Source organism: Zonotrichia albicollis, chromosome 9 (assembly GCF_047830755.1).
Source record: "Zonotrichia albicollis isolate bZonAlb1 chromosome 9, bZonAlb1.hap1, whole genome shotgun sequence".
Lineage (NCBI taxonomy): Eukaryota > Metazoa > Chordata > Aves > Passeriformes > Passerellidae > Zonotrichia > Zonotrichia albicollis.
The window spans coordinates 39,969,380-39,994,010 of NC_133827.1; the positions used below are offsets into that span (position 1 = coordinate 39,969,380).

At 43.6% G+C, this 24,631-nt stretch overlaps 1 long non-coding RNA gene across 1 annotated transcript in view; it reads right to left on the reverse strand.

Moving 5' to 3' along the window:
* Positions 1–3,605: 3,605 nt before the first annotated feature.
* LOC141730165 (uncharacterized) overlaps positions 3,606–24,631 on the reverse strand; it is a 43,093-nt gene continuing 22,067 nt past the window's right edge. The window contains exons 4-10 of the long non-coding RNA XR_012581689.1: positions 24,297–24,609; positions 23,600–23,859; positions 23,034–23,340; positions 21,667–21,818; positions 13,399–13,513; positions 4,864–4,989; positions 3,606–4,470 (exon numbers count right to left, since the gene is read on the reverse strand). This is a non-coding gene — a long non-coding RNA (uncharacterized LOC141730165). The remainder of the gene's footprint in view (positions 4,471–4,863; positions 4,990–13,398; positions 13,514–21,666; positions 21,819–23,033; positions 23,341–23,599; positions 23,860–24,296; positions 24,610–24,631) is intronic.

Consider the following 24,631-nt stretch of genomic DNA (forward strand, 5'->3'; position numbering starts at 1 on the left):
TGGGGAGCACCCTCCAGAGGAGCTCAGACACCTGGTGGGACACAGGCCAGCCTTGGTCTGGGTTTAAGACTTGGTCTTCAGTTTAAGACCAAAAGCACAAGAGCCTTAGGACAACTCCGGCCATGACACAGCAGTAACTTACCCATCAATTGATCCACAGACCCTAAAACTGTCACCACTGCTTTCATCCCCACTGACCAAGGTCCCATCACAGACTCACAACATCACTGAGGTTGGAAAAACCCTCACAGACCATCAAATCCAGCCTGTGAACGACCCCTGCGATGCTGTAATGTGTTCTTAAGTTTTTCAGTTTACTCCGCCATTTTCTGTATTGTATCCTCCTGTTTTCTGTAAATGGTTCCTCCCTTCTCCAGCTTTTCCCGCCACTGCTACCCTGTCAGCTAAGTTGCTATGGTAACCTCGCTATTTTTAGTTGCCGATATGTAACTGCTCCTCCCTTATTTTCCCTTCTAAGTAAAAGTTGTCTCCTCCCTGGGCCCAGTCAATCACCCCCTTCTCCTCCCAGGTTTCGAGAACCTTCTTCTCTCTGGGGGTTATGGTTGGCTGCTGTCCCGGGGCCCCTCCTTTGCTTTATATTAGTTGGTTATTTAGGTATGTCAATTATGTTTAGCACCTCCAAATATGTATTACTATTGGTTAGCTAGGCTTCCCTACCTTTTCCCCTCTTTTTTCCCTTAAAACCCTGTCTCGCCCCCTGTTCGGGGCCATTTTCTGGTGGTGCCCATCCCCGTTGGTGCTTCTGTAATAAACCGACAGTTTACCTCCAGCAAGTGGTCGCCTCCTGATTCATCTCGCACCGCGCTGCTCCGAGCTATCCCCCAGCTCAGCCCGAGGCCAAGACGCCGAGGGGGGCTGTTTTCTGATGTGCTGGGGCGTTGGCCTTCGCCCCTCACCAGCTAGCCGGACCTAGGGCCGAGTCCGCCCTCACGCACTGCCTCGTCACCAGCCCAGAGCACCGAGTGCCATGTCCAGGCATTCCTTGCACACCTCCAGGGGTGGGAGCTCCAAACCTCCCTGGGTTGCCTCTTCCAATATTTAACAACATTTTTCCATTAAGAAATGCTTCCTGATGGCCAGGAAGAATCCCTCTGTTTGTAAAAACACATCTAAATCATGGCTGTCACCTGCTAACCTCTGATGACACATCCAGCTCTGCACCATGAAGAGACTGAGGCTGCTTCAGATATTGAACCACCCTGGCCTTGTTGGGTTTTCGGCTGTTTGGATGGCCTGGAAAAGCCCGGGGTGGCCTTGGGGCAGCCCGTGTATCGAAGGACGAGAAGAGGCTTCAGTTCTTCTTTCGGTTTTTATGTTTATTAATTGTTTATCTAAAAGATTTTCTTTCAGCCCGACAGAGCTCTGCTCAGCAGTCAGCCATGAGCACACTGTGCTGCCCTCCGGACAGTCACCTATCTTTATACCCATGGTTACGTGTACAATATTTATCATTTTTCCCCAATACCATTTATTCTTATTACCCGGTGCACTTTCAGTAATGACCAATCCAAAAGTGCCACCATCACCAAAGAAGATGGAGGAGAAGAAGAAGAAGAAGAAGGACAGGACACGCCCCAATTCCTCCATCTTACTTCTCTAAACCCCCCTGTACAGAAATCCTAAACCCTGTGTCTCACCCTCTAATTAACCAATCCCTTCACCATTCACCCCGGTGAAACCCTCCTGTCCTCATACAGGTGTCGTCTCCTGTGTAGGATCAAAGTCCAGCCACCAGACACTTCTGGAACATTCCAGGACTCCCGAGCCCCCCAAGGGTGGTCTCGGTGGCTCAGCATCTCAGGACTCAGATCCTGAGATCCCACATGGCCTCAGGAGCCTGAGTTTCTCTGCCAGTTGCTGGGTTTCTCAGCAGGCTGAGTTATAGACTTGTCACAGATTGCCACACGCAGGGTCCATGGCAGCTCTGTGTTAAATGTACCAGAATTAAACCCAGAGCTGCCTTTGCTCTCTCTCGTGCCGCCGTGGGGCTCGCATGTGCACGGAGCTCACAGCAGCTCTCAAGGTCACTCCAGCTCCCTGCCTCGCTGGCAAAGATGAATTTGAGTTCTGTTCCTGCTCCAAACTCATTTTTCCCTTAGTTAACTCCATGCTTTTACTTACTTCTATCTTTCTGGTCCAGCAGCCGATTCCAAATTTAATCAAACCTCTCATGTAGATCTCATTTTCTTCTATTTATCTACATTACTGGATTGCTCTCCCTTTTTCTTCCCTTTTTCCCGAGACCCAGCAGCACATCTCGAGATTCTTAGTGCACAATTTGAAATTCACATCTTCAGGCAAAATGTTTCTCAATGATGTAAAAAATTATTCCAGAGAGCATTCCCAAGGCAAACTGTCACATTTCCTCTGATCGGCAGCGCAGAACCAAACACTGTCAAACACACTCGGTTTTCCTGGAAGTTCCAACAGGGAACAGCAATTCCTGGGTTAAAAGAACCTTCTAGCTCTGCCTCCAAGGCTCTCATCCTGCAATCCATGGATATCTCCATCAATAATTCCTCAGTGCTTCTCGGGATCTGATGAGAAGAGCTGTGCAGGACAACTCATCTTCCCGATTGCATTGCAGGGAGAGCAGGACTTTGCCATTCATTTTTGGGGATTTCAGGCCTGAGCTGTGAGCAGCTCTCTGCCTGCAGTGATTTTCCCCTCCTCAGTGCCTGCATTATTAAATAACCCAGAGCAATCCATGTGTTTTCCCCGGTGGATGGACTCGGAGTCGCGTGGCACTTCAGGAGAGGACATCAGTCAAGGGAGATGCACCAGGACTTACTCTGAATTTATGAAACTGAGAGTCTATTCCTCATTACAGCTCTCAGTAAATCGTCCTCCTCTTGCTTTTCCTTGGAAACTGCTTCAGCTGCTGCCTGTATTTCCATTCTTTTATGTGTATAAAACCTTTGAGAAGGCGCTGCACCAGTAAAAACACGATAAACCAAAAAAAAAATCCTGCCTTAAAAATACATAAAATAGAAAAGATTTGCAAGAGAGTCTGAGATTTTTGTATGTGGGCCACAATATGCAGTTTTCCACAAGATTTGCCTAAAAATTTTCAAATTTATTTATTTTTCTTTAGGAAGATGGTTTGGAAAAGTTGGTGACTCTGATGGTCTATTACATAAGAAGATATTTTCACACTTGAGGAAGAAAGATCTCTCTGACCTAGCAGAGCTTCTAATCACATTTCACAGTTAGCAGAGCTGGTCTGAGACTGGCTCCTTGAGAGGGAAACTGAGGTAATGGGGACATAGATTCCCTCCTGTTATCACAATGAATAAAAAGGAACCCACCTGTTCTGCAGGACAAACTGATTTTTAACAGTTTTACACAACCTAGAAGCAGAAACCTGTGATTTTCAGAAATCAAAATATCTTTGAATTATAACTGTTGCTTTAATTCCCTTTTGCCAAAGGGAAACTGGAGTGGGGATGGGTCCAGGCAGATCTTGCTTCCTTCTCTTTACCTACTGTGCTTTCCTCAGCAGTGCCAGGCTGAAAATCTGTAATTCCCCAGGTTTAATGCTGAGCCAGGATGGTTCCTTTCCTTCCCATGTGTTTTCCTGAAGCCAGAGGAGTTTGTACCAGTCCATGCACTCATGTCCTTTTGGGCTGGAGGAAACACAGGTGGGAAAAGGGAAAAAGGCAGCCGAGCACTCATTTTTCCATGGATGTGCTGGTCCTACAGTGTCACAGACACATTTTGTGAAAAATCCTTTTGCTAGGATCTTTTCTCCTGAGAAGCTGAGAGGCCTCAGAAATGAAATGTAAACAATGGTTATCTGCTGCTGTGGAATGCAACAGGTGCATCTGGGATTGGTCTCATGTGGTTGTTTTTAATTAATGGCCAACCACAGTCCAGCTGGCTCCCACTCTCTGGTCAGTCACAAGATTTTATTATCATTCCTTTGTATTCCTACTGATGAAATCCTTTCTTCTATTCTTTTAGTATAGTTTGAATATATAACTTCCTTTTAATATAATATATATCATAAAATAATAAATCAGCCTTCTGAAACATGGAGTCAAGGTTCTCATCTCTTCCCTCATCCTGGCACCCCTGAGAACCCCACCACACTACAGGAGCACCTCTGCACTTGGCTGGGAGCTGCCACCCAGAGCCCGAGCTGTGCACAGGTTTAACCTTATTTCACATGCACAATTGGCCTCAGAAATAAGCATCCCTTTGCACAGGGTCCTGCCCTCGACTTTCAGACCTTGTTTGTTCTAAATTGTGAGGGAAGCACCCACTTACCTCAGACATCCTTCCTCTCCAGCAGCTGGCACACCCCTCTCCACCTGGCTTTTGATAGCTCTCCATTTTCAGCCCAGCTTGCACCTTGGATGGGGAAAAGCAGGCTGGCCAGGAAAGTTCCAGTGGCACCAGCACGAGCCTTTGTAGAAACAGCACTAAGAGGAAACTGGAAAAGTAAAGCTGGAGAGAACAATCCTATTTAAAAAGTATTTTAGAATCTCTGGGTCAAAAAAAAAAAAAAAAAAAGGAGGAAAAGAGAAAGAAAAACTTCACAGATTCTTTCTACTTTATCTGAAAAAAAAGAGACCTACTAGTTTTCATTTCAGTTCTGTGTCTTTTAAGCACATTAAGAAGTAATAATTTGCTCATATCCTAAAGACATTTTGACAGCTCCTTGGCGTCCTCCTCACTGTTCTCTCCAACTGTCTGTCCTCTTTTTCCTCTCCATGCAATGGGGAGTGACCTCTTGGCCAAGGGAGGGTCACCCTCACAAAGGACTCCAGCTTCAGCAGAGACTGTTCCAGCAGGGCTGCTGTTATTTAAAACCTCAGCCCTGGTCAGCAAACGTCTCACCTGCCCTTGCTCTGTGAAGGCTGCACATGGCCAAGGTGTGACAGGCTCGGGTTGCCACCAGGTCACAAAATTGTCCTTCACATCTCGCTGGGCTGGAGGAGCTGTTGGCAAGTTTTCCAGATGTAACTGAGAGGCAGCATGAATAACAAAGGGAAAAGGGGTTAAAGTAAATGATAATAGAGATGTACCCAAAAGAGAAAAGGAAGAAATCCCCCCCCTGACCAGCACTGAAAATCCTTTCCCCATCCCTCTTCACAAAGAGTGGAGCTGTGGATGCTTGGATCCAGACGGATGCTGGGGGAGCATGACACCAAATAAAAGAAAGTTTTCTTATAAATTGAGTTTTCTATTGATAAGGCTTTCCTGTGTCAATTTGGAAGCTTTAGCATTATGAGAACTGGACTGATAGTGGTGTCTTGAAACATAAAATGGACATAATATCACTTTTAAAGTCAACACTGCCCTCCAGCCACCTCTGCAAATAACAACACAGAGATGAAAAGCACTTTTTGAGTTTAATTATTTACCCCTTGGCAATAAATATCTACTACACCAACTCACCTCTGCACCAGAGCAAATAAGGGGAGATGTAATGTGAGACAATGACAGGACAAAAATCATATTGGACACAAACCAAATAAATTATTCAGGCTATCCTAGAGAAAATGAGGATGGCAGGTTAGCCACGGGATATCGACCACCCTTGGCAGGTGCTGGCTTTTATTGGGTGTGATAAAGGAGAGGCCACGGGTGAAGAGCCACAGGACGAGCGATTCCCTGATCGTCCTGAAAATTGACAGAGAGATTCCTCATGCCTCAGCTGCAGAATGGGATACTTAACATTTGGAGTGCCATTTGATGGCATTCATGAGACGATAACGACTCTGTGGCAGCAGTGACCCAGACTGGATTGGGAGTGCTGACCCAGAGGTACAGAACTTTAGAGGGCATCGCTGTCACCTCAGCCATTGCCACCAAACTTCAGCACCACTCAAACTCCCATCCCTGATTTCCACATGAGGAGGATCCTGCTCTCCACAGCTTGCAAAAGAGGTCAGATTTAGTCTCCCTGAGTTAAAACTTTGATTTAAAGAGGAGCAGATCTCAGCCAATGTGAGAATATCCATCATCCCCTCCTCCTCTGTGCCCGTTTTCCCTGACCTTGCTCCGTGCCCTGATGGAGTGACCCCCCCTAAACTGACATATTTTATGGTCTGCTCTCCTTGCACCTTTTGTTGCTGACAGCATGGGAAGTAAAATAAAATATGTGGTCTAATTAAATCTCAGTATTATTATATTAATAAAGAGGGACAATCTCAGGCAAGAGCAAATCAAGAACAATCTCCAGTGATCTGCTGGATAGAATGAAAGGAAGAAAATGAGATGAGACCTCTTGCCCCCAAAAAACCTCACTTTACCCAGATTTTTGGGACTCAGCAACACCTTTCTACAATAAAATTAAAGCTGTTTGGTAGGAAAGGACTGTATGGGACGCCCTAAACAATCCTGATAATGTGAAACCACAATCACTTGGGTTTAATCCTTTTTGGGATATCCTTAATCCTAATTCCAGTTCCAGGGACTGCCTGGACAGTTATGAACTGGTTTGCATTGCTGGCCTAACTGGTTTAACTGGAGCTGGGGCTGCTTGGCTGATGGCAGCACTTGGGAACAACTTCTAAAGCAAGAAGTCTGGAAAACCTCACGTCCACAGAACTTTCCTGCACTTTTGGCACAGGAGAGAGCTGACAAGCACAAACCACATCCCTTCAACCCAACATAAAAAGCCAATACTAAAATACTCATTACCAAAAAACTGAATAATTAATAATATTTATGTTTCTGTATGATACAGATACTTTCTTTTACCACACAAAACAGCAATTTCTATGTTCCTTCCACTGAAAACCACTAATGCAATTTAAAGGAATACTCAAAGCACAGTTTTTGGCACCAGAATCTTCTTTCCTATCATTTGAGAATGGTTGTGGAATTATTGTCACAGCCTGTATTTGTTTTTGGATAAGTATTTTGATCAGACTGCTGATTTAATTTACATGCTACACATAATTTGCCCATCTGGCCTCTTCCAGAATAACATCAGAACAGATTTTTAAATCATTAGGAATATTAAAATCATAAAAGCAATAAAAATTATTTATTATTGTCAAGGACAAATCTTGAGTCATCCTTATTCCTCTTCTTGGGTTTTTCACAATGTACTAAAGATTAAAACTAGGGTTTTAAAATTGATATTAGATGTTTACAATATATAGATTGTTATTTATTATAATGTATAATTTAATTGCTAGATGTTATTGAATCTACAATTTTAAGTAAATGTAATAATTTTGAAATAATAATCTAAGAAAAATTAAAGAAATAACTAAAAAAATGCTGCTGTATCATCTTTTAGGATTTAAAAAGCCACATAATAATCACATCATGCTTTACATGACCACCTGTGTCAAACATCAGCTGAAAGTGCAGCTGTGAGGGCATTTTTGGGGTTATTAATCCCCCGTAGATCCCTGGATTGCACAGAATTGCTGCCTCAAACTCCTTCAGGGCAGGTGTGACTCCAGCCTTGCCATTGTGAGAAACATCTCACAGCAAAATCGCTTGTGAAAGAGGAAAATTATCCATATTTTTTTAAGTGAACCAAAACAGGGAAATTTTCCTCATTTCTCAATGGAAACTCCTCACACAATTGCTGTGGCAGCAGAATTATTTCTGCTTTAATAGACTGTGAAGGTCTTGCTTTATTTAGTGTAAATATTTATGTCATTTAAATGAGAAGTGCACCCTAATATTTTACAAATTGTGATTTTTCTGAAATGACAGTTTGTAAAAAATGGATGGGAATGTTTCATTTGCTGAAAAAAAAATCAATCTATGAGTTCATTTGAATATTAAAAATTCATATTTACCCCTCCTCTTGACGAAAAGTGGCTTTTCCCATTTGCGTTTTAGCAGGAGCAGCTCTGTTAAAGCACAAAATCCTCCCAGCCACAGCCTGGTAAGTGAGGCATTATTTCAGTGAGGATGCTGGGGTTATATCCATCTGAAAATCCCTCTGAGGGAGGGGAAAATCAGGGCTCTGGGCACAGCTCAGTGCTTGCTCAGTCAGCCGGAGCTCATCAGGCCACGACTTTCCATCCCTCAGTTATTCCCCCTCTGAGCCAGGGCTGGGACACGTTTTCCTCTCCCCCCTTATCAGAGCTGGGTTTCTTATCAGTTGGCTTTGGAATGTCACAGCAAGCAAGAGGGCTCCTTCCAGTGAGGTCAAAAGAGGGAGTTTTCTGAGATGCTTTTTCGGGTTATTTTTAATACTTCCAATTCTAGCAACAATCTCCATGAGGAGGGGATGTTTGCTGAGGAGTGATAGATTTTAAAGGAGGCGTTGAAAATTCCAGATTTACCTCTAAAAATGTTTATTACAGCGACCTTAGACGGTCACTGTGGTGAGAGAAGGACGAGAATCTTGTTTCTTGATCAGAAGGCTGATTTATTCATATAAGATATATAATACATTATAACTATACTAAAAGGAAGAAAAAGAGAGGTTGCAGAGAGCAGCTATGCCAAGAATAGAATAGAAAGAATGAATAACAAAGTTCTTTGCTCAGGGAATCTGTCCCTGAGCTGCTCCTGTGATTGGCCTTTAATGGTACACAAGGAAGATAAGCCAATCACAGGGACACTGCTACATTTCACAGCAGCTGATAACAACTGTTTACATTCTTCCTCTGGGGCTCTTTGCTTCCCAGAAGAAGGACAAATCCCAAAGAAAGGATTTCTATGAAGAAATGTCTGTGACAAATGTTGTCAAATCTTTTTTTTTTTTTCCTTACAAAAAGTAGTTTTTCAGTTCGAAAAATTTAGAAAAATATTTTTAAATGCAAAGTTGCTTGATGACCTTCACCAATACTCCATCCTCGCACGCAGAGTAGTTTTTAGTTAATTTATGATATTGATGAAGAAATTCTTTGGGAAGACAGTGATGAAGCCTCACCATAGGTTACCAGGAGAAGTTGTGGCTGCTCCTGGATCCCTGGAAGTGTCCAAGCCCAGGCTGGACACGGATTGGAGCAGGGATAGAGGAAAATGTGGAATGGGATGAGCTGTGAACCCTTCGACCCAAACTATTCTGTGATGATTCTATCTCAACAAGAATCACAAGTTAAACAAGTGGGTGGATAAACTGATCCCAATTCATTTTAGAAAGATATTGAATTTGGGAAAAGCTGACTTCTGATTAATTTTGGTTCCTCATTACCAACCTTTCCAGCTCTGTAAGGTCTTCCAGTGCCAAGAGCTTCTTTTCAATTAAAACCGAGGCAGTGGTGGGACAACACACTGCCAGGTACACAGTCACCATCAGAATTATCTAATTAGTTATTTTGTTACTAATTTAATTCAGGTTTTAATTCTTTGACACTACACCAGAATGCTCAAGCACCTCCAGTCTAAAAGTACATAAATAATTATGAACCATGCTTTGTATTAGGTTCATTTTTAAAAGAGGCGATCAGATTTTTCTCTAGAGCAACTCTTATTTTTTCTGTCACTTTAAACCTGTGTTGGTTGAAACAGGTTTTCTGCATTAAGCAGTGCTAAACAGCTACTAAATAACTAGTAGTTATATTAAATTAGACTATTAATTTTATTAAATAGTAAAAAGGTAGTTCAGAGGTAGTATAACTAAATTACTATTAGTTATTTAATATAACTGAATAACTATTAGTTATATTAAATTAGACGATTAATTTTATTAAATTAATGGTAGTTTAACCTGAGTCACTCAGTAATGAAGAAATGCTTATGAGGAGTGAGCTGAACAGAGAGGGACAAAGCTGCAGGAATGGCACATCCATAGCAAGAACCATAAAATTCTTTGCCAATTAAAAGCAACATGTCAATTAACAAAACTACTCCAATGAGTAGTTGGAAATAAAAATATTGCATCACATTTCATCCAGGCTCAACTTCCAATGCATCCTCAACAAGGATGCAAAGTCCTGTGAGTCTCATTCTTTCCTTATCATCAGCCCCAAGCCCAGACACGCTTGAAAGGGGGCGATTTTAGAGTCACAGTGCAGAAAGAAATCAAGCAAAACCCTCCACAATCCACTTTCCTCCTGCCCTGGAGGGAACCTCTGTAGTCTAAGGGGTTTATTCCCTAATCCCCTGGCCCTGCTGATGCTCTCCTGCATCCTGGGGAGATCAGCAGCTCCATCCCAGCCCTGGAGCTGCCAGCCCTGCTCAGGTGAGGAGCAGAACTGCCATTCCTGCCAGCAGAGCTCCTCCAATCTCCTTTGTGTCCCTGGCTGGCTGTCAGGGCTGTCTGTACCCAGGCCTGACTGATGACAGACAGCTGGAACCACACAATCAGCAAGGGCGGTTCTGGAGGATGGATGTCACCTCAGAAACTTGTGACAGCGTCTGCAGGGACACAGGTGACAAGCACATCCTCACTTTCCCTCTCAATCACTGCATAATTATTAATTTTCAATCATTAACCTCTTGCCCACCTCCAGAACACCAATTTTAAAGAAGGATGGGAAGCAGAGATCCCAATTTCTAACACATCTTTGCTGCTGCAGAGGCTGTAACCACAGCTCTGGGTAATTTCTATAGAGAACACGTTCAGCCCTCAGCTGGCACAGACACAGCCCTGTTGTACCTGTCAGTGGTTTGCTGCATTCCAGCAGCTCAGCCCTTCTCCCACACACCAAACTCCAAGATATTACCTGGAAAATAACCTGCTTGTAATGTTTTGGAGCACTCTAGAGCAGGGTGGAGTGACCCTGCTGGGATGGGAACTCAAAACCACGTTGCCAAAGGCAAATGGAGCATGAAACCCTGTCTAAGAGGGAAAGGTCCTGCAGGGGAACTGGGATCCTTTTAACCTTGTTAAACCTGTGATCCCTTCACAAGGATCTGCCCAGAGCAGGTATCCAGATTTTGACACACACTGCAGGATGTGGAACAGATGTGCCTCAGATGGGAAAAGCAGCAGGAAGCATCAGGGGCATGTTCAGGTGTCATTTTGGGCTTCAGAGGATTCCTTTGGGCTCCTCCACGTGGGTGATCCCTCCATGACCTGCAGATCCCCCACAGAGCAGAGCCCAAGCAGCTTTTTCATGCACTTAACCCTCCCGGCTGCAGCCACCTTTCACCCACAGCTCTCCAGCTAAACTCACAGGAATAAAAGCTTAGAAACAACCAAACAGAGACAAAATGCTGTGTTCCGTGCTTTACAGATACAAACCACATCCCAAAACCTGAAATATGACCTGCTTAAATTCAAATCTTTAGGAGCAACACATTGCTCCGGGGGTTTAATTTGATTTACTGCTGGCTATTCCAAACTAGGCTCATCCAGCATGACCACAGCAATTCCAGCTTCCAGTTCCTGGGGAAGAATCCCAGCCCTGGAGCTGGATCAATGCCCTCATCTCCCTTCATTACAGATTGATCTTGGCCCTCTGTTATTGATGCAGCTGACAAGGCAATGGCATGATGGAGCTGACACAATGGAGCCTCCACATCTAAATTCACGAGTGTCCTGCCTTGTCAGTTGTCCCATCACAAATCTCCTTTGGCAGGGGATAAGGGGAAAGGGCTTATTTATAATTTAGCCATGAAATTTTAATTATGGGCTGAAATCAGCTGGGGTTAGAAATCAGGTTTGGTCGTGGATTGCGTGTGAGAGAGAGGCTGAAAGCAGAAGGGGCTTGACATTGAAGAGGCATTGGTTGATCTGGTTAATAAATCAGGTAATTATTGGATTTTAAAATAAACACTTCTTTGTGGGGATTAGCCTTGTTTAAAGAACATCTGAGATAGGTCAGAGAGGTTTCACCTTTCCCACCCCCATAAAAATTACTGGCATTTCCTCTATGGTTAATCAAAAATAAATCAGCTGGAAATCATCCCACACCTCAGTTTTACATTGTCACTTGTGCAAAGGTCACACAAATCCTGCTGAAATCCACTTGTCCACTCTGCCCTCGGCACATCACATTCCACACAAGGAGCTTCTCTTGCAATCCAGGTGCCTGAACAGAACCCCTTCCCTTGGGAATTCAGGACTTTAATCTCAATTGTACATTCTCAAGACCTTTGCACGAATTTCAATATGAATTTCAAACTACTTGAAGACAGACCCTTCAAACCAGCAGGCAGCTCTGAGTAACTGTGTTAGACATAAATAGGCTCTTTTAAGCAGAGGATATAGGAGCATTTTGTGTTATAGATTCTGAGCAATTTGAAGGCAGGATTAAAGCAATAATACAGGCCACAGATCGTTAATGCAAATGCCCAAGTTTGCAATTCTGGACACAGCTCTGGGCTCAGGCATCAGTATTCACAAAAAGGACTTCACAAACAGAGCAGCATACTAATAAAAAAAAGGAAAAAAAAGAAAAAAAATCACTCTGCAGAAGCACAGCTGCTCAATATAGATCATCTTTCCATTTGAATTTGTATCATCATCTTTCCAAGTCAAATTGACTAATACCAGGGTGCCTTATCCAAGGGCCATGTGGTCCAATCAAAGATCAATTTAAAGTGTGTTGGAAGAGATTGATTCATTTAATTCATGGACATCAGAAGCTCTAAGCTCCTCTCCCCTAGCCAAGGCATGGCTGCAGCCTCATCCCAGCCACAGAGACACACAGACAGTGCCCAGAGGATGCAGATTAACTGCAATGAGCTTTTATGAACTCACCTGGAAGCAGAAAGCAGAGATAAATCACCCAGTTCTCATCCTCCCTTCAGCATCTCATTGTGCCAGCCAGGAATGAAACCTCCCTGAGCCACTGGGGCCTCCCAACCTTTCTGGGCATGAGATCCCCCAGATTTGCAGGTGCCTGTGGATAAATTCACCTGCAGTTTTGGCCTATCACCATTTTGTGGGTGCTCACACCCAGCACAAAGCACCAAAAAGGGTTTTGGTTGTTCGTGTCCTGCTCAGCCCAAGGAATTGGATCCAGCAAGGCCCAAACCAGACCTTCTGGTCAGGAGAACAAACTGAGGCACAAAATGAAAACAAGAGTTTCCAACCAGTTGTATGCAGATTGAATCACCTTCATGCCCAGAGGATGCAGATTAACTGCAATGAGCTTTTATGAACTCACCTGGAAGCAGAAAGCAGAGATAAATCACCCAGAGCTCATCCTCCCTTCAGTACCTCAGGGTGCCAGCCAGGAATGAAACCTCCCTGAGCCACTGGGGCCTCCCAACCTTTCTGGGCATGAGATCCCCCAGATTTGCAGGTGCCTGTGGATAAATTCACCTGCAGTTTTGGCCTATCACCACTTTGTGGGCGCTCACACCCAGCACAAAGCACCAAAAAGGGTTTTGGTTGTTTGTGTCCTGCTCAGCCCAAGGAATTGGATCCAGCAAGGCCCAAACCAGACCTTCTGGTCAGGAGAACAAACTGAGGCACAAAATGAAAACAAGAGTTTCCAACCAGTTGTATGCAGATTGAATCACCTTCAGATTACTAAATCAGGTGCAATTTCTCACCGTGGTGGACAATCCTGGACTGTCATGAATCCCTCAGGAAAGGTTATGGATCTCCATCCTGCAAAGTCAAGGAGAACTTCCATTTGGGCAGGCCAGCTTCTCTCTTGTTTATGGTCTGCAAAAAGGATAGAAAACCGTCTGAAAAATGAAGGATATGAATGAAGGACAGAAAAATGTCTGAAAATACATTTATAGGTGATTTATAGCACATCAGAAATGCTCTCAGCTGAGACCTGATAGGAGAGAGGTGCAGCAGCATAATCAGCAAACACCTCTGACAAATGCCAAGAGCTTGGGCCATGTTAGAGCACCATAAAAACACTTCTGTCCCACAAAACTCATAAGAAACCAGAGGTTTTAATAAATAAATATGTTAAAAGACACATGGGCACATCCTTCACCTTCAGAATCCCAGATATCCGTGTCCACAGGGCCTGGGGAAGAGCTGTCCTCCCCCTTTCCCCTCTGGTGTCTCTTGTTCAGCTCCTGCTCAGAAATAAAACCCAAACCAACCAAGGACAGAGGCAGCACCAGGACAGAGAGGAATTTCCAACGAGTCTTGATTAAAAATTCCAGCTGAGCCAACACAGATTGCCTTTGGGTCCCTGAGCCATCCAATGGTCTCAGGTACCCCTTATATCAGGATTTTACTCCCACTTGCTGGATTTTAAGCTGAAATTAATGTCTTCTGCAAAAGATCTCTTCCTGATTTTCTTTAGGATGGTTTTTTTCCCCCAGAGCTTGTATTATTCAAGTGTTTCATGCAGAAATTTGACTCTGATATCAACCCCAGGGCTCCTCTGGGCCAAGTTGATCTTTCCAGCTCCCCTGTTTCAGAACAATTAAAACTCTTACAAATGTACTTTCAAATTCTTAAATCATAATTTCAGATTATTTTTATCCACCTTCATAATGCAAAAATTCCTTCCAGAGGAAAAATCTAATAAAAAATTGAAAACAAAATATTAGGATTTCTCAATAGTCTCAGAGCAATGTTTTGGCTGAAAAGCTGATTTAAAAACCCAAATTAGTTAATGTTTGATAATGAAATCAATAATACAATAATATCTTTCTGGCACTGCATGTAGCCGAGATTTTTCTTATTGCTTTGTTTATTTTTCCACTCCAATACCTTTTGCAAATTAGTTATAATTAAGATAAAGCAGTGATGGCAGAAGCACCACAGAATGTGGTGATTCCATTAATTTGGGCAGCACAAATCAGATTGTGGAGAAACTCGTCTAAACAACCTGCAAAATCCCCAAACTCTTAAATTATCCTTTTCAGGGATTTTTGCAGGGCAATGCATTCTGATTTAGTGAAATTTAGTATTTCTACACCTTCTATTCAGACACCTGAACACAGTGCACAGTTCCTATTTCATTTTTGGTAGGAAATTCAGAGTTCTTTACATATAAATATATTTACAGGGATTGAATAGAACAGCCTAAGTGCCTAAATTCCTCTGAGATTTCACTTCTTGTCATAATAAAGTGAGGGCAGACAAATCCAGTCTCTGAAGGATATAAAAAACCCAGATTTTCTCAATGTAGGAAGAACAATTCTGGGTTTGTAATGAGTGGGAGATGTAACAGTCCCTACAAAACACCTTTCTCAGCAGTTTTCCCAGCTTCTTTTACTCTCTGATTTACCTTTTGGCCAGAATTCCAACCTCACCTCTCCAGTTTCCTGAGCTGGAGGTGGGTTTCCAACAGAAAAATATCATCTCACCTTGATTGTGTGGGACTAAATGCCCCACCTGGGACTAGAGTGAGGATTTTCATCTTGGATTTATGGCCAAACCAGGCTTAGGTGGGCTCAGGCTTTTGAACAAACAAAGAGATTTTTGTAATCTGAAGAGAGAGGGGAAAAATAACCAAGAATTGAGCGGTGACTGCACTGTTTTCAGTGGGGTTTGTGCTGTGAAGCTTTTATTTAGACAACAGATATCAAAATGCTCCAAAGAAATCCCCAGCAAAGGGAGCAGAAATTGGCTTTCTAATGGCTGATTTTCTCCACCCTGAGAAGGTAAAATATCACCCAGCAAAACAAACAAGACAAGCATTTTATGAAACAGAGCAGAGGTTTCCCCTAATGCAGGAATCAGGGATTAAATTTCCTGCCTGGCAATACACAGGAGGTCAGGAAAGATGTTTATAATGGCATTTTCTTGCTTAAAAATCTATGAGAACAACGGATTGCTGTGTCAGGTTCAGCCTCCACTCTGCTCTGTTTCTTTCCAGTTTGACCTCTTAATCCCATCCATCTCAGCACTGAGTTAATATCTTCCTAAATCCACTGGAGTTCTCCTTCAAGTGTGCTGAAATCAGGGAGGATTTTTGCTTCAGGTACAAGCTGGACCTAAGGCCTTCATTAAAAAAAAACCCCAAAACATAGTTGTTTTTTTTTTTTTTAGAATATGTATATTCAAATATATAATATTTAAGTACTTCAGTTTGAATCCCCTAATTCTCAGCGAATAAGATGATTCACCTTGTTATTAATCTTTTTTTGGTCTTGTAATACTGACAGTAAACATAACCAATAATCAAAACCCAATAATTTCCAAATTAAAAGTAAATTAATTACTGCACACAGGACCTAATACCATGAATATACCCCAGCATTAGGGGGACTGGATGCAGAATTTATTAGGACAAAATTTAGTAGGATCCCAATGCACTCATCAGGATCTCTCCTTTATTTTGGGCTTTTCTAATCTTTCTTCAGTCCCCAAAGCTAAATTTCATTGGTATTTTTGGAGAAGGGAAAGATTTTGCTGTTTCCATGTCCCAAAAAAGAAATTTCTCTTCAAGCAAAAGGTCTCTGAGCTGGTTTGGTTTAACTGAGCCCCACACTTGGACCAGGAGGACACCCTTGTACAAACAACAGTGAATCCAAAGAAAACCCCACTGGGAAGATGAAGATGCTCGAAGAGAAAACACCAAAAGCCTTTGCAGTGGGATAGGAACTGTCAGAGAACATTGCTGACTATCCCAAATCCTACATTTGAAACACAAAAGTAAATATTGCCCTACTTACATTTTAGAATATTTATCTCAATTATTATTTGCAGATTAAAAAAAAAAAAAAGATAAAACATGAAAGGCCAGCTAAGCACCACGAGCAGTGGATCTCAAACCTAATCATGAGTGAGTTGTTAGCAGCTGACATTAATTGTGGATCCTCTTTGTGAATTCCTAATCACCTTGCAGCATTTTTCCTAATGCTGGGAAGCACATTAGGATGGGCCAGGCTTTCTAATAATCCACATTATTTATTGATGCTCTATTTGTGCTCCTAAATACTTGGAGACGTTTGAAGCCAGCCAGAATCTTTGGAAAGCCTGATCAAAGGACAAAGCCCAGGGAAGCTCTCAAGCTTTTAATTACCATTAAGGCTGGAAGAGAACTCCAAGATCACCAAGTCCAAACTTTGAATATCCCCATTCCCACTAAATCATATCCCATCAGCTACAATGCATTTTCTGAACACTTCCAGGGATGGTGATTCCAGCACTGCTCCAGGCAGCCTCTCCCAGTGCTTATCCATTCCTTCATGGAAGAGACTTTTCCCAAAATCCAACTGGAACCTCCCCAGCCCAACTTGAGGCCATTTGTTTTGCTGTGTTTTCAAAAGGGACTATAATGCATCCAAAAAAACCCACAAAACCCAAACCAAACAAATCCCATATTATTTATCCATGTATGGGATATCTATTCAGAATTCTGTATTTCAGACTCTGTTATAAGAAGTAAAAATAGCCACCTTGGCAGAATTTAGAAGAATAAAGAGATAAAGAAATAAAGAAAGACAAATGTGAATATTATTCAATGATACTGATAAGATCCTGGGCAGTTCTATTATTGCACTTACAAAATTAGAAGCCCATAAATTGTTTATTTAGCATGAATTCTGTGCTGTGGACTCTGCTGGAGGTGAAATTCTATTAGCAGTTAATAGCCTTAAATTAATGTTAGAGAGTGAGGATTTGGGAATTTTTAGTGGTCAACACTCAAAGGGTTTGAAACAACCACAGAGGAATTGTTGCATTTTATGAGGATGATGAAGGCCCACATTTAAAGGTCAGTGAGAAGTTTCTTTGTAAGTCCCAGAATTTTGGGGTTGGACACCTAATGCCTCACAAAATCGAAGTTTCCCTGTCCTCGTCATCTCTAGAAATGAAGGATGGACTAAAAGTGGAATCTGGGTAAGGAAGCTGAACAGAAATGTTTTGTATGTCATAAAGAACCCAAACTCTTCAGCAATGATGATCACTGCTGGAAAAGTGACTTCCATCAGCCTGAAACATCCCAAATTTTGACAAAAAGCACAAGATTTGCAAGGCAGCAGCTGCTGGTTCACAATTTGCTGTTTTAGAGCCGACTCAAATCTTGGTAAATGCATTCCCTGTTTCTCTCTGCTAAGATTCATTAATTTTGAGGGGAAATATCGTGGCTTGTGATATTATTATAAATCACACATTTTACTCTCCCAGCACTGAGACAGAAGCAGAGCTTGCTAATTATGTGCCACAACAAAGATTATAATGAATGCTCTCATTAACTATTCCTTTATGTTCGATGAACTAATAAATAATTCCTTCCCCAGCCATTATAAAATCATTTGTCACAAAGACCCTTCATGCACTCACAAGCCCCTCCAGGTAAGTTTTCATTCTGTATTTTTAATCATCTCTGGGTCATGATGGACTTTTCCTGACTCAGACACGTTTGCTCCTTTTTCCATTGCACCAAGAGCTGCAGCTGCAAGGGGATTATTTGGATTTTGTTGGGAGTTTTGGGGCATTCTCACTGCCCAGAGAGAGCCAGCCCTCACTGCTCATCCCCTTTTCCTCCCAGGGGTGTCCCCTCTCTCCTGCCAGGTGAGGAGATGCTCCAGAGGTGTCCCAGGTGTAGCCAGGCTGAGAGTGGACACCAGGCCCAGGATGTGGCTCATGTTCCTCAAGAGGTTCTCATGTTCCTTTTTATTACAGTGACCTTAGACGGTCACTGTGGTGAGAGAAGGATGAGAATCTTGTTTCTTGATCAGAAGGCTTGATTTATTTATATAAGATATATAATACATTATAACTATACTAAAAAGAAGAAAAAGAGAGGTTGCAGAGAGCTGCTCAGCTAAGAATAGAATAGAAGGAATCAATAACAAAGTTCTTTGCCCAGGGAATCTGTCCCTGAGTTGCTCCTGTGATTGGCCTTTAATGGTACACAAGGAAGATGAGCCAATCACAGGGACACCTGCTACATTTCACAACAGCTGATAACAACTGTTTACATTCTTCTTCTGGGGCCCTTTGCTTCCCAGAAGAAGGAGAAATCCCAAAGAAAGGATTTCTATGAAGAAATGTCTGCGACACCTTTTGTCTGATGAGGGAGCTGGGAAGGGGCTCAGCCTGGAGAAAAGGGGGATCAGGGGGGCCCTTGTGGCTCTGCACAGCTCCTGATAGAATTTATTGTGGCAGTTCAAGTGCTAAATCCATCATCCCTTGGATATGATGCTCTCCATGGAAATATGGGGAGGAATAAAGGGGTTGGAGCATGTGCAGGGAAGGGATTGGAGCTGGGAAGGGGTGCCAGGAAAGGCTGAGGGAGTTAGGAAGAGGCTCAGCCTGGAGAAAAGGGGGATCAGGGGATCAGATCAGAGCTGGGAAGGGGCTCAGCCTGGAGAAAAGGGGGATCGGGGGGGACCTTGTGGCTCTGCACAGCTCCTGATAGGAGGGGACAGCTGGGGGGGATTTGGGATCTTATCCCAGGGAACAGGGACAGGAGGAGAGGGAACGGCCTCAGGCTGGGCCAGGGCAGGCTCAGTTGGATGCCAGCAGGAATTTCTCCATGGAAAGGGGGAATAAACATTGGGTGGAGCTGCCCAGGGAGGTTTGGAGTGCCCATCCCTGGAGGTGTCCAAGAAAGGACTGGATGTGGCACTCAGAGCTCTGGGATGGTGACAAGGTGGGGATGGACTAAAGGTTGGACCCAATGGTCTTGGAGGGCTTTTCCACCCTCAGTAATCTGGGGATTCTCACTCTCTGCAATCCCTGAAGGGAGCTTGGAGCCAGCTGGGGTTGGTCTTTTCTCCCAAGGAACGAGCAGCAGGACAAGAGGAAATGGCTTCAAGCTGCACCAGGGAAGGGTTTTTATTTCAAAAAATGTCTTCACTGGAACGGCTGTCCTTCCAGTGGGGGAGTCCTCATCCCTGGGGGGATTTAAAGCTGTGTGCGTGTGGCACTTGGGGACCTGGGTTAGTGGTGGCCTTGGGGAACGGTTGGACTCAATGATCTTATGAGTCCTTTCCAATTTACACTATCCCATGGTTCCACCTCCCAGCAACCCTTTCCCTCGGCTCCCTCCTATTCCAGAGGTCCATGTAGGCAGGAACCAAGGAAAAAAGCCCCAAATCCCACCCCAGCTGTCCCCTGAGCCATCCCCACCCTGTCACCAAGCCAGGAGCCACCGTCACCCCAAGAGACGCTGCTGCTTGCAGGGATTTCACCCAGAGCTCAAACATGAAGAAATTTCCTTCCCATTCTGCTTCCTTCTCATTTCAGACAGGAGCAAATGTGACAAATGCACTGCAGGAGAACAACAATTTGAATGAGGATCTGCCTCATTCAAATGCCTCTCCTCCCTGCAAGAGCAAAGATAGCACAGCCCAAGCACCAAGGCTGGTGTGAAATCAATCCCAGCCACCGTGTACAGGGGAAATTTGAAATACAAATAGCAATGTTCTCCAGCTATTATAAACGTTGGGGTTTTTTTCCTGCAAGCACTGTTGGCTTATCTGTATTATTACCACAAAGCTTTTTGGAGTTATGTGTGTAACAGCAGCCACAACAACTTGTTCCTCAAAAAAAAAAAGAAAATAAACAGTGATGCAGCACCGTGAGAGCAGCTTAAACAGCAAAATGACAAATGAATCCACTTCTCACGTGTGTTACGGGAGCCATCGGGGTCTGAGCATGCCTCAGAGCTGAGGGCTGGGTAAGCAAAGCAGAAAATCCACGATGATAGGAGTGATGATTGTGTTTATTTGCACGTGGGTAGCGGGTGAGATTTCCTGTCACGCTCCAGGAAGCAGGAATGCAAAGCAGTGCCTAACCCGTGGATGTTTAAATAGGCTGCATCCCCAGAGCTTGCACAGTGCATGGAACACCTTAACAGCACAGCAAACCTGCTTTGGCAGGCACTGCAGTAGAGTTTGGAATGCCTCAGACAGGTCATGCCAGTCCAGATCCCTTCTGGAATCCCATCCCAGCCCCTCCTCACCCTCCCAGCCAGGAATTCCTTCCCAATATCCCATCTAACCCTGCCCTCTTTTGGTTAGAACTCTGGGAATTTGACACAATGTGTCGGTTTTTAGCTGTTTGAAGGGCCTGGAAAGGCCCGAGATGGCCTTGGGGCAGCCCGCATATCAAAGGACGAGAAGAGGCTTCAGTTCTTCTTTCAGTCTTTATGTTTATTAATTGTTTATCTAAAAGATTTTCTCTCGGCCCGACAGAGCTCTGCTCAGCAGCCAGCCATGAGCACACTGTGCCGCCCTCCGGACAGTCACCTATCTTTATACCCATTGTTACGTGTACAATATTTATCATTTTTCCCCAATACCTTTTACCCTTATTGCCCAGTGCACTTTTAGTAACAACCAATCTCAAAGTGCCACCATCACCAAAGAAGATGGAGGAGAAGAAGAAGAAGGACAGGACACGCCCCAATTCCTCCATCTTACTTCTCTAAACCCCCCTGTACAGAAATCCTAAACCCTGTGTCTCACTCTCTAATTAACCAATCCCTTCACCATTCACCCCGGTGAAACCCTCCTGTCCTCATACAGGTGTCGTCTCCTGTGTAGGATCAAAGTCCAGCCACCAGACACTTCTGGAACATTCCAGGACTCCCGAGCCCCCCAAGGGTGGTCTCGGTGGCACCTCAGTCCTGGGGTGCTGAGATCCCACAACAATGGACCCTTAGATTTCATCCAAAGAATATTCTGAGGACTGGAGATCCCAGTAGCAGGAATACTGGGGGAGCAGGAGAAGGAAGAGCAGTTTGTGCAGCTCAGACCTCAATAATCTTCATTTTTTTCCTTCTTCCTTAAGCAATTAAAGATCTGAGGTGGCTGGAGCAGAAAGGAATAAAGAAGAAGGGCGATCCAGGCCAGAAATCAGCCAAAAAATTATAATTAAGGGAGCTCTGACTGTGAACACACCCACCCTAGACAAGCTTATCCACTATAATGGAATTAAGCACTCACCAGTTGTTTTTCTAGGAGTTCCACCTGTAGCTTGCAGTCCTTCCTCAGGAGGGTTTTTGGGTTTAATGATGTGATGTTCATTAAATCAGTCCCAATCTGAGCAATGCCCCCACCAGAGCCCGTACAGAGCCAAACAACTGGTGTCATTTAGCCTGAGAGGAGGAGGGAAAATGGGGAGATTGAGGTAGATTCATCATTTCAGCCACAATGAATCCCAGAAAAAGCTGAGTTGGAAGGGATTCTCAAGGATCATCGAGTCCAACTCCTGGCCCTGACAGACAAAACCAAAGAAAATGTTATATGGGAAATTACTATGTCCCTCTTCCTAAATCAGAGGGGGACACAGCCATGGACTGCAAATGGGACAGGGATAAAATACAGAAATTCAGCTTTTACCAGCTCTCGATCAACCCAAATACGGTGTATTTGCAAAAGGATGAACATGTATTTGTATTTTGTACCAGAAATTTTGTTCAATAAAAGCTACATTTCCACCATGGGCTTGATAGAAATCCTGGTGAAGTCACTGACAATGAGCCCCTTGACCTCCCTGGACTTTGGATGAGCTGGTCAGTGATGATGATGATGATGATGACATCATCATTGGACTGATGATAGTCACTCTATTGACCTGACTGGATTTTGGGATTTTTGACCAACACCACAGCAACTCTTTCCCTGGCAAACAGCCCCACCAATTTTCCTGCCATTTTCCTAAGTACCAATTCCCTTTGGGAGTTTGAACTGCAGAATTCAACACCCTTGAGTAACTGCAGCTCCCAAATTCAAAGCAGTCCCCATGGAATTGCTGGGCTTGGACTTTGTTCCTTTTCTTCCAATAATTTAATTGTGCTCACTCTTCCATTGGGCTCTCGACCCTTAGAAATATTTTTTATTACAGATCTGTTCCTTGTGTGGAGTTTGCAAAGGTCACAAATCCCACTGCCCAGCTTTTCATGGTGCACAATCCAGATTTAAACCTCCAACCTTGAACCAAATGCTAAATTTGAAAAGGGTGTGAAACATCCTGAAATAATTAATAAATACAGACACCACACTACCAGAGAGTGGGAACGCAGCCCTGAGGGAATGGTGTTGGAGAACATTCAGTTCTACATTGTTAAACATTGAACATTTAACATTGTTAAACATTGAGCATTATTAAAATAACATGTCCCAAAGAGAAATACATTTGTTACAGCCAAAACCAAAAAACTTTACCAGATTGTAGCTGAATTTACCAATACTTAAAAACAAACCCCCAAATTAATTAAAATCTCAACCTAGAGCTTACAGACTGTGCTCCTCCCTAATTATACACACAAAAAAACCCCAAGGGATGCTGATAAAAGCAAAATATTCCTCACCTGTTCACTCCAGCTTCCCCAGCCACAGGGCAAGCCCTGACTCCCCTCAGAAGCTGAATTTCAGTCCTGACCATCCCAAACAATCCCATTTCCAAGGACACTTTGCAGCTTATCCAGCTTTTTTCCTCTCATCCTGTGGTGATTTACTGGGATAAACTGGAATTTATACACTTGAATATCAGGGGCTTTCACAGGCAAACTTAAAGACCTTTTAGTGGCCACCTCAGGGCCTGGAGGCTTCTTTTAGCTGGTTTAATGTCCTCAGCCTGGCTGAATATTTCTCCTTCTCACCGAGCAGAGCCGGGGACTGGAAGTGAAAAGAGATGTACTTGTGAAGATTAAAATCTCCTTTACAAATGGAGTGTATTAAGCATCTGTGCTACTCGGCCGCCTGGTGCATCAATTCCAACATAAAATAGTGTTAACTGCTCTACAAGCTTTTTATCTCTCCCAGCTCCCTGTGCTCTGGGTGAATCACAGGGGCAAGAATTGGAGCTGGCCTTTCAGACAGGGAGCTAAGCAGCTCTTAAATCAGACAAGCACGATGGCCAGGCAAGGCAATTTACCTTTTTTATGTCATTTTAAGCAACAAAACCAATTCTTCTCTTCGAGGAGTGCCTCTGGATCTGGACATTATGGATGTGATCATGGTTCCTGTCCCAGCTCTGCAGTACTGTGGGTGTTTATTTGTATTTATTTGCTCTGGTTTCATATTTGTGCACTTTGGCTCATTCCCATCTCCCGAGGCTGAGCTGGGATCCCTTGGAGGTTCTGACATTTAGGCAGGTGAAGGGGAGAACTCTGCTCCAGGACAATTCTGATTGGGCTGAAACAGATGAGAAGTTGGATTTTCACACTCTATTAGCGACCACTGTTCTTCTCTTTCAGTTACAGCACCACAAATGTTCCTGTTTTTTGGAAGTTCAAACATAGCTCAAAGCTAATAAATGATCTTAGAGCGATGCACATATTGAACAATGTTGTGAATACCCACTGCGTGTTGAGGAGCCAAATTCTTCCCTGAAACACTGCTAATTACTGAATTTACCTTCACAGGCTGATTATGGTGGTTACAAATTTCAATTTGAAATGCTTTCATTCCACTGAAAAGTAAGAGTCAGATACAGTGTGTGACATTGGAACAGAGGTGTTGTGCCTGAAGCGTTCTACAAGAGAGCATTGGAAAAGTCAAGATCCTGAAAAGGGGTTCAGGTAAATAAAAGATATGAACTTACATGATTTGAATAAAATATATGAACTTACATGATTTGAAGAGTAGGATCACAGGATGGTTTGGGTTGGAAAGGACCTTAAAAATCATCCAATTCCACGCCCTGCCATGGCAGGGACACCTTCCACCATCCCAGGTTGCTCCAAGCCCTTTCCAACCTGGCCTTGGACACTGCCAGGGATCCAGCCACAGCTTCTCTGGGAATTCTGTCCCAGCTCCTCACCATCCTCACATGGAGGAATTTCTTCCCAAATATCCCATCTGAACGTGCTCCCTTTCAATTTAAATCCATTTCCTCTTGTCCAGTCACTCCAGGCCCTTGTGGTGTGCCATGATCACAACAAACTGGGAAAGAGATGAGTGAATC